Source organism: Ochotona princeps, chromosome 5 (assembly GCF_030435755.1).
Source record: "Ochotona princeps isolate mOchPri1 chromosome 5, mOchPri1.hap1, whole genome shotgun sequence".
In the NCBI taxonomy this organism is placed as follows: Eukaryota; Metazoa; Chordata; class Mammalia; order Lagomorpha; family Ochotonidae; genus Ochotona; species Ochotona princeps.
This window is the reverse complement of record NC_080836.1, coordinates 38,367,294-38,380,390: the sequence shown is the minus strand read 5'-3', so window position 1 is coordinate 38,380,390 and position 13,097 is coordinate 38,367,294. Positions and strand designations below refer to the sequence as shown.

The following is a 13,097-nucleotide window of genomic DNA, read 5'->3' as shown; positions in this document are numbered from 1 at the left end:
TAGCCTTTGAAGTTCTGTGAGACCCACTGCTACTGCTTGAAGCCAGCATACCTGGGGTAATCAGATGCAGTAGCCCTAGGAAGCCAACACAGACCCCTCACACCTCCTATGTCAGGTTTATTTGCCACCTTCTGTCTATCAAGGTCTTCAAGAGCACCCTTCGGGTTTTGGCACTAGCTCTCTTTTGCCTGGAATGCTCTGTTCCTCATCTTTGGAAGACAAGTTCCTTTTGGTCACTCAGACGTAGACTCAGTGATGTCAACTCCTCAGAGGGACCTTCCTACATAATCCAAATCCACCAATCATACAGCTCTCATCATCTTGCATGTCTCGTCTGTGACTAGTTGCTACTGACAGGTCCTCATCCTAACACACCCAAACTAGAATGCAAACTCTACTAAAACAAAGAAACTGGATCTGCTTTGTACACCATGAGAACCCTAACTTATAGAAAACAAGTAGGCAGATATTTTGTGAGTGATCAACGAATGTTGGATGATGTCGGAGGTGACAGAAAAGATGGTTGTGCTCTTCAAAGGGAGAAACCACACAGGGGCTTAGGGGGAATAGCAAGAAATGACAAGTCCCTGACTGTAGGATACCCAAGTGGGAATATCCACTGAGACTGAGTGCAGGGAAGAGTTCTGCCTATGGATGTTAACTTGGGAGACCCTAAATTCAAGGATGTGGATAAACCTCATGTAGAGATCATCTACAGGGAGAAAACAGTGAGACACCAACAGACACAGAACTACAACATGCAGCGGAAAATCCTGCAAAAACTCCCAAAACTCATCCAAAAGAACAAGGTGCTACACAGCCTGGAGAAACGTAACTTCACAAGGGAGGGAATGTGCTATCACAGAAACTATCCGTATTTAGACCTCACTGATGTGTCACTCAGGAGGACACCAGGCCTCACAACAAGAGATCCCTCTGAGATCCAAGCCAAATATTCCACATCTGCGAGCGAAGGAACGTGAGGAAGTGGAAGAACAGCATGCCACGTGCGGTTCCAGGAGAACAGCTTGAATGGGAGGAGAAGGCAATCAGGCAGCTGGAGAGTACCAAAGCAACAGTTTCACGTCTCAGTCTCACCGGGGTTTTTCCTTTTTTGTGGTGGCAGACTCTTGCAAATACTTAACAAGCAAGTGGACATGAAGATAGTCCATCGTAAAATAACTGAAGAGTTAAGCAAATCAGACTATTGGGAAGAGCATCAACTTTGGGAATTGATGGACTTGATGGGTTCAGATTCAGGGAAGATGAGAAGAAAGCATTAAGAAATGACATAACTGGGCGGGGGCAGGCGTGCCATGGCATACACCTGCAGCACCAGTATCCCGTATGTGCGCAGGTTCATGTCCCAGCTGCTCAATTCTGATCCAGCTCCCCGCTTAAACGTTAGGAAAGCAGATGAGGACTGCTCAAGTCCATGGATCCCTGCATCTTCTCTCTATAACTCTGACTTTCAGATAAAACAAAATAAATCTTAAGAGAAAAAAAAAAAAGAAATGACAATGGAGGATTGGCATTGTGGCTTGATCAGTTCAGCCATCCTCTATCACATACCAGAGCACCAGTTCGAGTACAGGCTGCTCCACTTTCAATTCAACTCCTTGCTAAAATACATATGAAAGCAGTAAAAAACATTCCAAGGACTTGGGCCCCAGCCGCCCACGTGGGAGAACAGGATGGAGTTCTTGGCTCCCAGCTTCAAGCCTGGCCCAGCATCAACTGTTATAGCTACTTGGGAAGTGAACCAGCAGACGTAAGATATCTTTGTATTTCCCCCTCTCTGTGTCACTTGCATAAATAAATAAGTAAATAAATAGATCTCTTTTTTTTAAGTTGATATATCTCTTTTTCCAGCATCATAACCATCAAGGACAGTGTGAAGGAGATGGGTCTCGGAAAAACTATTATTTTCACCATCCTAGGCTTCCAGCTAGCCTGCTATGATAAATCCCCCTTGAAGATAAAAGTAGTTATCCAACAGCCAAAAGCAGATGAGTGGACTGGTACATTTATTCCAAGATGAAGCATTTATGATATAGATATGCCTTTTTCAAAAGCTTTCACCATCCGCTAGTTGGAAGCAGTTGAAAACGAAGCTCTAAGGGAAGGCTGAGTCACACAATGAAGAGGAACCAGGTACCTGAAGCACGGGTAAATACCGAAAGCTATGGCACCAACCAAAACTATGACATCAGCAAGAAATGCCTGAGCTTGTGTCAGTTTCAGATCTTTCTCTTTCAACAGTTCAGTCTTCTCTAACCACGAACAGCCATCTTTTGATACAGAGATGCACAGGTGGGTTAAACTTTCAATGACAACACTGCAAGTCTGGGAAAACTGTGGTGAGAAATGGGAGAAGGTTCAATCTAGAAACAAGTAAAAGAACTGCCTGTGGCTAAGGCTGGAGAATGTAAATGTGTACCTACATTTTTTTCCTTTGTTTTTTTTTTTTTTTTTTTTGATTTACTTATTTTTATTGGGATGCCAGATGAGAAAGATATTCTGTCCGATGATTCACTCCCCAAAAGTAGCCGCAAGAGCTGCGCCGATTCGAAGCCAGGAGCCAGGAACTTTCTCCAGGATTCCCATGTGGTTACAGGGTCCCAAGGCCTTGGGTGGTCCTTGACTGCTTTCCCAGGCCACAAGCAGGGAGCTGGATGGGAAGTGGGGCTGCCAGGATTAGAACTGGCGCCCATATGGGATCCTGGCACATGCAAGGCAAGGACTTTAGCCACTAAGCTACCGCGCTGGTCTCTGTACCTACATTTTCAAAGGTTATTTTCATTTTCCCAGTAGTAATCACAAACCCAGCAGTGGAAGCAGAAAAAGCAGACTGATATCAAGTTGCAGGCTGCTTGCACAACCATTAAGACTAAGCCTTTTTTTTAACAGCAGCACGGGTTCTTGGCAGTTAAACGAAAAGCAACATTGCTTTGGACAGGTATACTGCTATGCATTCAGCCCTTTGAACAGTTCAGTATCACTGGTGGAAACTGCTGAACCACTGAGTAAGTACTGTGGAAGTTGCAGTCATAAGAGGCAAAATTCAACAAGCAAAACAGTAGAATACAAAGTAACAAAAGTCAGAAAATACATCACAGAAATGGGAATAAAATTATCTTTCCACCTCTCTGTCACACCAGAAAACAATGACATGGCTTTGAAGAAGGCCCTTAACTTCTCTGGGCCTCCGTTTGCTCACTGATACCTTAGGTTCACTGCTGCAAAGTGTTTAGCATGGTGCTGAGGAAAATGGCAACCGCTCAATAAATGCTAACCATTAATAACAGAAAGGCCCAGTTAGGACGAAACTCTGAGCTCTTTCTTGTTTTAAAATGTTGTGACTCCAGGATATGTTTGGCATAGTGTTCGAGTTACCACTGGGACAGCCAGTAGCCCTCGTTGGAACACCTTGCCTTCATTTCTGGCTACTCTACTTCCAACTCAGCTTTCTGCTGATATGCAACTTTGGAGGCAAAAGGTGATGGCTCAAGTTCTTGGGTCCCTGCCCCCCATGAGGGAGACCTTGATCAAGTTCTGGGCTTCAGGCTTCAGCCTAGCCCAGCACTGCCTGTTGCAGGCATTCGGGAAATGAAGGAACAGATGAAAGATCTCTGCCTTTCAAATAAAACGTGGTAAACAAACAAACAAGTAAACAAGCTTTGTCAAGCTCTATATTGTTACATTAGCATCCAAGCTAATGAACAGTCACCTGGAACAGGAGAACAAGCATAATGAAAGAAAACCGTGAAAAGATACTTCTTAAAATGGATTCCACAAGTATCAGCACCCTCTGCATGTGACTGTTACATGTGGAAAAGCTGAGGGAAAGAAAATCAAGAAAGAAAAAGAAATTTGTGAAAGGCCTTCCTTTGGTGTCCTTGCTGTACTTTAAAGTCCCTCTGTGTTTGTAGATTCTTGCATTAATTTCTTTCAAACACCGCTTTTAAAATGTTTGTTACGGAACCAGCACCACGGCATAGCACACAAGCCCTCCATCTGCAGCTCAGACATCCCACAAGGGAGCAGGTTCGAGCTGCACCTGGAAAAACAGCAGACAATGAACCACACATTTGGGCTTCTGTACCCAGGTGGAAGACCCAGAAGAAGCCCCTGACTCCTGACTTCTCACTGGTTTAGTTCCAGCTGTTGTGGCCATCTGCAAAGTGAACCAGTGAATGGAAGATTTCTCTCTCTCTCTCTTCTCTCTTCGCAACTTTGCCTTTCAAATAAAAGTAAATCTTTAAAAAAAAAAAAAAGTTGGTTTGCCACCACACACTTTCTACCCCTCCTAAATATCTTCTAAATACTAAATCTGTCCATTTTTTCAGCCAAAAGGCAAGCCCAAAAAGAGCTGGATGCTCAGAGTGGTGGTTAATAGCCACAGCACTTAGAGGCAGGAGTAGCTGAGTTTGAATTCTGGTTCCAGCTCGTGACTCCAACTTCCTGCCTATCTGGACTCTCAGAGGCAGCACTGAAGACACAAGGGACGGGGTTGCTAGCACCAACAGAAGAGAATGAATCCCAGCCTTTCACTCTTAGTCTCCCCAACTCCTTTACCACCAGCTCAGCCACAGCTACTGTGAGCATTCAGAGATCGGAGAGAGTATTCTCTCACTATCTCTCCAGTAAGTGAATAAATTGTTAGGAATTTAAAAGAGACAAAGGTTAGAATATCCACTTAAACACACTAACTATGTGAAATGCATCTGTGTTATCTGCTGTTCAACCACACCCAACCCATTACTGCCATTCACTTCCTGAGTAATGACATGATGACTGGCTAAAGAGATGGCCGTACATGCAGCAACCATGTACTGTATAAGCATGCAGCTCTATAACACTGTGTAAGACTCTGCACCTGCTCTGCATGATCTGCAGGGAGGGAAATAATGCACATTTGCAAATAACTACAGCAAATAGGGCCATTTAAGGTATATGTTGGTGCACAGCATCGAAAGAGTAGCTTAAGAGTTTAGGAAACAGGGCCCAGCGGCGTAGCCTAGCGGCTAAAGTCCTCGCCTTGAACGCATCAGGATCCCATATGGGCGCTGGTTCTGGTCCCAGCAGCTCCACTTCCCATCCAGCTCCCTGCTTGTGGCCTGGGAAAGCAGTCGAGGACGGTCCAAGGCTTTGGGACCCTGCACCCACGTGGGAGAACCGGAAGAGGTTCCAGGTTCCTGGCTTCGGCGCAGCACCGGCCGTTGCAGTCACTTGGGGAGTGAATCATCGGACGGAAGATCTTCCCCTCTGTCTCTCCTCCTCTCTGTATATCTGACTTTGTAATAAAAATAAAACAAATCTTAAAAAAAAAATAAAAAGAGTTTAAAAAACGTACAGAACATAGGCCAATCTAAGAAAACCTCATGAACTCGGCAGCCAGTGGTCACAGTCTTGAAGGTTCCGTAGCATTCCAGAAGACTAATTAGAAGAAAGGACAGAAGCAGAGAGGTGGTGGGAGCAACAGACAGAGGAGACCAGTGAGTCTCATTTGGCTGGGTCACAGGCCAGACAAGGCCAGAACCCTGACACCAGCACCAGGAAAGTTCATGACTTCTGAAGCAAATATTTGCAACTTAATCCAATAGGGCAAAGCAGCCTATGACGGGTGGAACACAGAGTGACATGATCAAAGCTGTCTGGGCATTGTCACAAGAAACACAACATCCTTTCTTTACTCTGAATAAACGGAAAAGAGCTTTTGGGAACCTAGTGATCTGAACTATGTTGTTTTTAATCACCTTCAAAACACCACACTTAAAATCTTACTATATTTTATCGAAATACAAATGGCATTAATTATTCACCAAAATTTTCCTAGAATTATTAAACATCAACTTCTGTACCTCTAATATGCCTTACCATCTTAAGTTTTTATCTGGTCCCAGTGATTACCTAAGACTAGGTAAGTAGGCAATAAAGCTTTCTAAGTATGGTTGACAGTTCATACTGAGAAGCTATTGCTTATGAGAGTGGCAGCATCTAAAATTTTCATTTTCAGAAAACACTCTCTGTCATACTTGGTGGAACTTGTTTTTGCCAATATACTAAAACTTTCATTTTTTTACAGAAATAGATGTGTGAGATGTCAAATATGAGATTCCACAGGACGTATCCTCCTATTGAAGAATGCAAAGCTCAAAAAAATCGAACTGAAACAGTCATTACCTCCCCCCAAAATTCTCACACTTAAATAAGATTTCACTGTTAGAAAATAAAACACATTAGCAATTGTTTCATTTAGTCTCAGAAAGTGAAAACTGTCCCCAAGTACTATCTTACAGTTGCATTCATACTAGAAGCAAATGACTTCTCTACTCAGAATTTCAGTCCTGTAAAACTGATTCCCACTTCAGATGCCAGTTACACATACCAAGGCCCCAGACCACTGACATTTGGTCTCCGATTTGGCTACTGGTCAGGGATTGCCTCAGCACCCTCCTCAGGTTGGATACTCTATGATACTGGCTCACAGAATTCAGAACAATCTACTTACACTAATCTGTTTTAATATTATAAAGGATACAAATGAACAAAGTATTACTTTGGTATGCAGGAGAGGAGGTCACGTCATTCCTCCATGGAATGCCATGCCTCGTACAACTACATGTTTTCACTAAGTCACAAGATAATTCAGGGATTTGATGGAGGTTCCATCACCATGCTGGGACAGATTAAATCCCTGGGCTTTAGTGATTAGCTCAATCTCCAGCACTAGCCCCCTACTTGGAGATCTGAAATTTCAAACCTCCAAAAACATAACTTCATCTGGATACCAACCCCGCCAAAAAGCTGCCCAGGGCCCAAGAGTCATTTGGAATCTCATTAGTATGCAACATGATATTTATCACTCCAGAGATTCCAGGGATTTTAAAAGTTCTGTTGGCCCAGCGCAGTAGCCTGGTGGCTAAAGTCCTCACCTTGTATGCGCTGGGATCCCATATGGGCGCTGGCTCCTATCCCAGCTGCTACCCTTGCCATCCAGCTCCCTGCTTATGGTCTGGGAAAGCAGTCAAGGATGGCCCAAAGCCTTAGGACCCGCACCCACATGGGAGACCCAGAAGAGGCTCCTGGCTCCTAGCTTTGGATGAGCTCATCTCCAGCCAATTCGGCCACTCGGGGACTGAACCAGTGAATGGAAGATATTTCTCTCTGTAAATCTCACTTTCCAATAAAACTAAATAAATCTTTATTTAAAAGGATAAAAAGCAGTTGTTTAAAAAAAAGTTCTATCAAGAACTCAGGAAGAATGTGACAATGAAATTTTATCTGAGGTCATATCTTTCTATTAACTACTTTTTCCCACTAATCTTAGCAAAATAATAATTTTTTTTAAAACCTATATCTTATTTAATTAAAACCAGAAGCCATGTTTTTACTATACATATCAGAAATTTGATTCTAAAGAAACCAACATCTTTTTCTCAACTGAAAAGTGAGCACAGATACTGCATGTAAGAAATACCAAGAATCCAAGAAAAAGGGGAAAAATGGTCACATTCATACTTGCCCAAACTCTGACCCCAATTACTATCTATACATCCTCAGATATTCAAATCCTGGGCATTTCTTGCTTCCTTCTACTTCAACATTCTGGAAATCAATGCCTGGTTACAGGAAGAGGTTTACTATCTAGTCACCAGAGAAGTCCTGACCCAGAGCCACCTGGGCCGTTGCCCTTACTTGGAGCCGAATCCGATTTTCTCTCCCTGCTGCATTTCTTTCACCTCTGTTAATAATTCTAAAACAAGAGAATATAACGGATTCCATTGCTAATTTTTCCTTCCCTAATGCACCACTTTCGACTTTTCTTCTTAGTAAAACGTATTGGCATTGTCTAAGTATCTTGATAGGCAACTAAAAGGCTACTTTGATAATGCCTTCTTAAATCAGCTGCATTCAGTCCTCTCTCTTCCCAGAAACAAGCCGTTTCTTGCCAATTTAACAATCTTAGATGATTAGTAATTTTCCCCTGATATTCAGGTTAAAAAAAAATCACACTGCTACAATTGGATGGCAAGCTATCAGACATATTTGGACCTTGTTAAAAGTGATAAGAATAAAGAGTTATAATTTTTAACATTCCCAGGCTTTAAACTTCAGAGACACAGTAAAAATTACTGTTCTGTATTATTCCAGAATTTTCCTGGGGAGTTCCCATATAATTTTTAATATAAAAAATTTAATTTAATAAGATATCAATTCTGATTTACATGATTATGTTATGTGTTCTAAAAATATGCTTTAGCGGGGCCAGTATGGTGGAGTAGCAAGGTAATTCTCCACCTGCCGTGCTGTCATCCCATATGGCAGCGATTCACAACCAGGCTACCCTGGTTCTAATCCAGCTTCCTGCTTGTGGCCTGGGCAAGCAGAGGAGGATGACCCAAGGCTTTGAGCCTCTGCACCCAAGTGGGAGACTTGAAAGAAGCTCCTGGCTTCAAACTGGCCCTACTCCAGTCATCTCTGCCATTTAAGGACTGAACCAGCATAGGGAAGATCTCTCACTCTCCGTAACTCTGACTTTCAAGTAAAATAAATAAATCTTTAAAACACACACAAATATATGCTGCAGAACAAAATAACAACTATTCTTTGAACAAAGATGATCTTCTTTTCCTAGAGTCTCCGGGGGAACCTTTAACTCTCTCTGTTACTGAACTGGCATTTCCCTTCACCACAAGTTGTCTGCAATAACTTCAGCCTGTGTTAACCTCTCCCTTCCAGAACTGCAACAATTATCCCTGACATCCTGCCACTGGGTATATGACTAAGCCAGATCTTATGTGGTCTCCCCTTTCTATACAATTCCATGTGCTACCTTGCTGAACAAACGAAGCTTCTCTAAAAAGGACAGCCATAGGTTTTATGTATCTAGAGCTTACTGCTATCCAAACTTCACTTAGGAAATCGAGTGGTGTATGTATTTAATAGCCAGAGCTCTCTCTGAAGTGTTGTTTTTACACTTAGGATAGCCCTTCCTGTAAGCCTCGGTGTTGACAGGTGCAAAGATTCAAGCTTTAGAACTATCACCGCATTTAAAAACTTAAAAGGAAAAAATAAACAATGACGTGAAAATTGTTTTGTCATCTCTAATAAGAACAGCTGCTGTTTCCCATCCCCCACTTCCTCTGTTCCTCCTGCCTCCTCCACACATCTCCCAAAATAAAAGAGAAAAAAAAAAAGGTGGATAACCTGCACACAGCATGCAAGAGTTAAAGTAGCTGGGTGACTGTACTTTTTGCCCAAAATTTCCTTTTGGAATAAGAAAAAAATTAAGGAAGAAAGATACATCCGGAAGCTTACTTAGCACCCTCCAGATATAACCCTAATTCATTCTATGTGTGTTATATCACATATTACCCATATTTTACCAAGAAAACAATTGAGATTTAGTGAGTTTAAATAGGTCACCTAGGATAACAGACCGCCTTTCTCTTCGCACCACCAAATTCAGCTTGAGTGTTCCATATTCAGTCACTCATTGAAAATACATTTATTGGTTTTGTTTTTGTTTTTTTACAACATAGTCATCACTGTAAACACCAGATTTGAAAATGGGCAAGATAGGGTAAGCTCTAGTCTCATAGAACTCAACTTCTGGCCACGAAAGACAAAAAACAAATACTCAGTTATAGAAACTCATTCACAGGATCTGTGCACAGTGACAATCAAATCTTTTAGTCTCCAAGGAGACCAAATAGCTATAGAAACTCAAGTGGGGAGAGAAAGGAAGCCCACTGACCATCGGAAACCCTGCGGCCTTGTTGTTGCTGAACCATGCCAAAATATCCTTTAAAATATCAAAGGCAAGGGAGAGGAAGTAATGCTGCATAGCATTTCTTTACAAAGTAATTGTGTGAGCTATCAGAATGTACTGGGCCAAGGTTGATCCTCAAACTTCCAAGTCCCAACCTTTGTGCCTTATTCACAAATGTATTACTATGTCACATGAAGAGCTGGCTTAATTAAACAAAAAGAAGAAAAAGGAATTCTGTAACTCGCCATAGCCCTGCTGTACACCACACAGGGGAATTTCAACATACACATCACAGGAGACAGTATCCTTTGGCTAAAGCGCCCAGCTGTCACAGGACCGTGATAGCCAGCAGGAACTAACTGGAGGGCTCAAAGACTAGAATGGACATTGGCTAAAAGCAGGGCTTTCATCCAGTGTGGCTAGTGTCATGAATGTTCCCCAAAGAAGAAACTCCACTTGTCTTCAAGCTTTAAGCAATACAGTCTCGATGTAACGGAGCAACTTCTCTTTCTCACTTACACAAGTTCAGTTCATTAGCTGCCTCCTCAATATTTCTAATGAGGTGAGTAATTTGGGCTGCCCCTGGCACTTCGACTTTGTTAGAACTTGTAAATTATTTTGGAACTCTTGAGGAAGACAGTGTCAGGAACCAGTACTCCTCTGCACAGGGTGCAAGCCACTCTTCAGTCTCCCGGCTGAACCTTAAGCACCCGCTGCACACATATTTTGGTCCTGTTTCAAGTTCACCAGCGTGTACCTTCCACTTCCTCCAAGGACTGTCACGTTCCAGCAGCTAAGTTTCTCAGGAAACATTCAGCCCCCTTTCAGAACGGTCACCTACCTCACTTCACAGAAAAGCCACAATCCAGAGTAGCCACCTCCACGCGCCGAAAGTTTACACAAACTTTCAGAGATGCCAACCTTAGCCACTACACAAAGTGTTTTTTGCAAATGTTATCTCACCCCTCAAACAGAAACAGCTAAACTCTAGGTAAGAACCAGACCATCTTCTGCTGGTGGGGGATTGGAAATCCTTCCTCCAGTTTCCCGCCATCGCTCACAACACTGGACTCCCAGAAAGCGCGGGGTCCGAGAAGGACCACCCCCTCCCTGGGAAGCCTGGGAGAGACGTTCCCCCAGGAGGCGTACACACACCTGAGATGGTTCCTGACGCGCGAGGGGACGGCGGGCGGGAACAGCAGGTTCCTCCAACCAAAGAGGAGTCAGCCTCCTCCCGGAATCAGAGCCTCGGCCCGGGAGCCCGCAGCAAGGCGCGGGGATGTCACTCGGGTCAGGCTGGGCCGGTGTAACCCGAAGCGCCCTGCGCCGCCGCGCCCCCGCCTCCGCGGCCACTTCCTCCTCCCCCTCGCGCGCCTCCTCCCTCGCCGAGCCCTGACCCCGGCCACCGCCCGCAGTGCGCAGCCCTGGGCCGCGGCCCCTCCGGCCCTGCAGGGAAACGCGGAAGTGCGGACGGGAACCCGGCCCTAGGGTGGGGAGACAACAGGTTTCGGCCTCCCTACGAAGGCGGCTTAGACAGGGCCGGGAACTCCTAGCCTGCCGGGTGGGGCGGTGCCACCGCCGTCCCAGCCTGGACCCTCGCCTGCGGGCGATGGACCCTGCGCGCCACCAGGCCAGCTGGCGGGCCGACGCTCTGGAAAGCCGGGGCTGAAGTAGGCCGGGGAAGCCGGTGGAGGTGTCTCATTTCCTGCACCCTCCCCCATGCCGGCCGCCCTCGCCATCTGCCCGCGAGACGGGGGACATTCGCGCGCCAGCCTGCGGTGGCGCTGGCGCTGGTTTACCTGCTGTCTCGCCGCCTGCCCCCCTAAGCTGGCTTCTCCTGGTCGGCACCTCTGGATACGCAGGTTTCCCTGGGCCTAGAAACGCATCGAGGAGAAGGCGGGTGGACCCCTGGGACCTCGTCGTCGTCAGAACCCAAAGCCCTTGGCCCGGGCTTCCCCGCGCGTGCTCTGGAGACTGGCCAGGCCTCCTGACCCCCCCGGCCCCCGCCTGAATGTCAGCGTGGAGACACGCAGGGAAGACCAAACCCAAGCACTGGGAAGGGTGGGGTGCTGGGCTCCTCAGGCCCAGCCTCATACAGGTGGGGGGGAAGGCGCAGAGCCGGGCATCCGAATTGCAGGCTTCCCACTTGCGCCCCACAAACCCGACCCTTCCCACTGAGCATGCCCAGCACACTTGTTGCCACAGCAAAGGCTAAGCGGGCCCACGGAGGGCGCAGATGGGTTTCAAATGGACCCCATTTCTTTCAGACCTTTCCTCTGGGTGCTGTACTAACAGTGAAGCTGCCTGGGTATTGGGAAACACCCGGAGGTGGTCAGAAAGGCCAAGGGAAGGCAGCCAAAAGAGTGGGAATGAAAATCTCAGCGGCTGTTATCATAAATTACTAAGTGACTTCAGGTAATGCCCTCAGATGCCGCAGTAGTCCTGCCGCTGCCTGAGAGGTGTATAGATTCGCTGAGTCCCAAGCTCGGCAGCTGTAGAAAACCATCCAGAGTCCATCCAGTGTTCTAGTGGTTCTCAACCTTGGCTACACGTTAAAATGGGGTATGGGAAATTAAAATACAGGTTGAAGGACTGATTAAAAATTATCAATGCCTAGTTTCCATGTTCGTGGAATCTGTCTGAAGGTGGTGCATGGAAAGCCCTAATATTTAACAGATTCTCAAAGTACAACCAGGGAGGCCCACAGTATCCGCATCACCAAGAACTTTATGAGTCTGGATCAGAACTGATTTAACAAACTCTTTATTCAGGCAGGTGTCGTGAGCACTGTCTGAAAGCATCCCTAGGGGAGTCTGATGAGCAGCCAAAGTTGAGAACCCCCGGAATAGACCACTGCTTTGCCCATTTTTCCAAAATCCCATCCACAAATGTACCATATTTACCACGAAAGGAATAATCTAATTGAAATTGAGTGCCAGTCCAGGTTTCCTTCCCACTAGTTTACCCAGGGCTGTTGAGTAACTGGGGAGCAATAAGGAATCACAGTTACCTTGGTACTTGTTAATTTATTGATTCAAAATGAATGCTCAAGCGAATTTCAACCCAGGTCCTACTCCCCAGGTGCAAGTCACCTACTGCCGCAGCCGACCACGAGTCAGTTCTCATCAAAAACACGTGAGTATCGGTGAGACTCTGAGTTTGCCTTACAAAGAATAGGCGGCAGGACTTGGGGGAAGAAGTCAGGTGGGGCTCACTGGGATCCAAAGGAAAGCAGGGCAAGGATTGGCAACTGGAACAGAAGAAAGAAAGTGTGCCTGGGAGCCCAGGAAAAGCGGAGACCCATGTTTGCCCTGATTCA

The 13,097-nt window shown here is 45.5% G+C and overlaps 1 protein-coding gene across 2 annotated transcripts in view; it reads right to left on the bottom strand.

Annotated features, from left to right (window-relative positions):
• The window catches only part of GPD2 (glycerol-3-phosphate dehydrogenase 2), a 162,525-nt gene extending 150,928 nt beyond the window's left edge, over positions 1-11,597 (bottom strand). The window contains exon 1 of one of the 2 annotated variants that reach the window (XM_058664494.1): positions 11,578-11,597. The gene's annotated coding sequence lies outside the window, so the exon portion shown is untranslated. Of the gene's footprint in view, positions 1-10,933; positions 11,112-11,577 lie in introns of those variants that run through there. The other variant, XM_058664491.1, reaches the window with a different exon arrangement.
• Positions 11,598-13,097: the final 1,500 nt, after the last annotated feature.